Source organism: Schistocerca nitens, chromosome 5 (assembly GCF_023898315.1).
Source record: "Schistocerca nitens isolate TAMUIC-IGC-003100 chromosome 5, iqSchNite1.1, whole genome shotgun sequence".
NCBI classification, from domain to species: Eukaryota; Metazoa; Arthropoda; class Insecta; order Orthoptera; family Acrididae; genus Schistocerca; species Schistocerca nitens.
This window is the reverse complement of record NC_064618.1, coordinates 117,002,584-117,005,760: the sequence shown is the minus strand read 5'-3', so window position 1 is coordinate 117,005,760 and position 3,177 is coordinate 117,002,584. Positions and strand designations below refer to the sequence as shown.

General features: G+C 46.8%; 1 pseudogene; it reads left to right on the top strand.

Moving 5' to 3' along the window:
- Positions 1 to 1,148: 1,148 nt before the first annotated feature.
- Positions 1,149 to 1,265, top strand: LOC126260979 (5S ribosomal RNA; annotated as a pseudogene).
- Positions 1,266 to 3,177: the final 1,912 nt, after the last annotated feature.

Sequence of the window (3,177 nt, the reverse complement as noted above, 5' to 3'; positions counted from 1 at the left end):
TCCTGTCAGTCGTTGATCTGTCTGGTGTGGCAGTAGAAGATAGTAAAAGGGAGCGTAGTGCAAACATCCTGTAGATAGCCCAGCGCATAGACTCTCGTATGGAGGTCATAGTAATAAGCACTTCTGTCGTAGAGAAACAGTTGCAAGAGATGTAAGCAAATAAGACTCAAGATCCGGACGAATGCCAATTCAGTTGAACAAAGAGTACTTAACAGCACAGACGCCATACTATCACGAATCACATTTATCACGAATTTTTCACACGGTGACAGTCCAAAGCGATGGAAAAATCGCGGTTGGCATCTAAATATACGAAGGGTAAAAGACCAAACCCGCCGTATTAGAGACCAATATCCTTAATATCGACCGAGCGAGGTGGCGCACACGGGACTTGCATTCGTGAGGACGACGGTTCAAACCCGTGTCCGGCCATCCTGTTTCAGGTTTTCTGTGATTTCCCTAAATTGCTTCAGGCAGGTGCCGGGATGTTTCCATTGAAAGGGCACGGCCGATATCCTTCTCTATCCTTCCCTAATCCGATGAGACCGATAACCTCGCTGTCTGGTCTCTGCCAGGAAATCAACCCCCCTTAATATCGATTATCTGCAGAATTTGAGAACATATTTTTTATTCGAATAAAACATATTTCCTTGAAATGAAAAAGCTCCTGCCCAAGAATCAGTATGACTTTAGAAAGCATCGTTCGTGCGGAACTTAGCTTACCCTTTTCTGACATGATATCCTGCGAACCGTGGATCAACAGCAACTGGCAGATTCCATATTCCTAGACTTCCGATAAGTATTTTGCACAGTGCCCCACTGCGGTCTGTTAAAGAAGATACGAGCATATGGGTTAGGTACCCAGGTACGTGAGAAGCTCGAAGACTTCGTAAGACGCAGAAACTATACGTTATCCTCTAGACAAATGTTCAGCAGAGCCAAGGCCATCGTCGGGAGTGCCCCAGGAAAGTGAGATAGAGCCGCCTTTAATTATGCACACACAATGCTCTCACGGAAAGGGTGACCAGCAATCTGCGGCTGTTTTCTGATGATGCTGTGGCATACTGAGTGATGCCGTCGCTGAGAGACAGTTGGAGGATACAGGCTAACATTGTCAAAATGTTTTGTTTGTGTGATGGAAAAATGTGGGCAACGGCCTTGCCACAGTGGACGCACCAGTTCCCGTGAGATCACCGAAGTTAAGCGCTGTTGGACGTGGCCGGCACTTGGATGGGTGACCATCCAGCCGCCATGCGCTGTTGCCGTTTTTAGGGGTGCACTCAGCCTTGTGATGCCAATTGAGGAGCTACTCGACCGAATAGCAGCGGCCTCGGTCAAGAATACCATCATAACGACCGGGAGAGCGGTGTACTGACCCCACGCCCCTCCAATCCGCATCCTCCTCTGAGGATGACACGGCGGTCGGATGGTCCCGGTAGGCCACTCGTGGCCTGAAGACGGAGTGATGGAAAATGTAGAAAATGTAGGTTAAAGTGTGTGAACAAGAAAAATAATTCCGCACTGATCGAATACAGCATTAGTAGTGTGCTGAATTACGTTCATTCATCATCCAGGCGTAGCGTTGTAAAGCAGCATGAAATGGACTGTGCATGTAAGGATTGTAGTAGGGCCAGCAAATGATTGACTGAAGACAAGTTTGGTGATGGAGCAGGCCAGGGCAACATGTCGACACACCGTAGAGCATGTCGGGTTACAATAGCGGCATATGGGCGAGCGTTATCCTGTTGGAAAACACTGCCAGGAATTCTGTTCATAAATGGCATCTCATCAGTGCGAATCATCAGATGGACGTACAAATTTATACTCAGGGTGCGTGGTACTACCTCACGAGTGCTCCTGCTGCCATGGGAAGCCACACAACAGGCAATAACTCTAGGCGCAGATTCAGGATGTCTACCACGCTGCAGATTGGTTGCAGGCCGACAACTGGCTTTCTTCTAACCAACACACAGCCGTCATTGGCACCGATAAAGAGCCAACTTTCATTAGAATACACAACAGAACTCTTCCCTGCTCTCCAATGAGCTTTTACTTGACAGCAGTGAAGTCTCAAATTGGGGTGGTCTGCGGTCAGTGGAATGTACGCTACAGGGCGTCTCGGTCGGAACTGTCCTTGAAATAACCGATTTGTAACAGTTCATTGTGTCACTGTGGTGCCAGCTGCTTCCCAAATTACTGCTGCAGTTGCAGTATGGTGCGACGGAGCCATACGCCAAACATGGTGGTATTCGCTCTCGGTAGTGCTACTTGGCCATCCGGTACACCGTTCTCGTTGCGACCGTACATTCTTGTGACTATGCATCCGCAATTATATACAATGGCTGCATTCCTGCCAAGTCTTCCTGCTACACCGCAAAGGAACATCCAGCTTCTCATAGTTCTGCTACACGACATCTTTGAAACTCTGTGGGCTGTTGATAAAGTCGTCTTTGTCTGCTTAAGGGCATTTTTGACTAACATCAAGTCACCACGTCCAGTCTCAAAGGTAAGTAAAGCTCACGACCTTTGTAGCGTATATTTAGAGCAAACCCGATTTTCATCGTCATAGTGGCACTACTAGCGACACTCGTGTGCGAGTGGCTCGAGATTGGAGCAAACATAATCTTTCAGATATTGAAACATGCCTACAAATTTTCGTTTCTGTTGCACAGCTCCTTGATGCTGTGATTCTTTTCTCCCAGTGTGTGTAGATGTAGATGTACAAGTAGTTTACTGAATCAGAGGGGAGCGACGATGGAAGTGAGCTTATTCACAGCTACGTTTTATTTTGTTTCACGAAAGCTGTTCCAGAAATAAAAGCTATTACTGAATACTGGTACACCTTAGAGTAATGACTACAGAGGAAGATGACAGTTAGATGCATTCGACAACGAACGCTGGACAGAAACAAAGCTCACATCGCGTTGACAATGAGCAACCGTTATATGACCCCTCATTTTCTGAGGTCACCTGTCAATGATATACGATTTATCCATTTAATACAAGGAAAACATATGTATAGAAACTCCTGTGTTTAACGTGGAAAGGACAGGTGATTGTAAACTTGTTTAAGGGCTGTGACTGGCATTCGCCTGAAGTGGAAACCACGGAAATCTTCAACAGCATGACCGTCCATACTGTCGCCAGTATCTTGACAATGCACTGCCTTATTCGGTT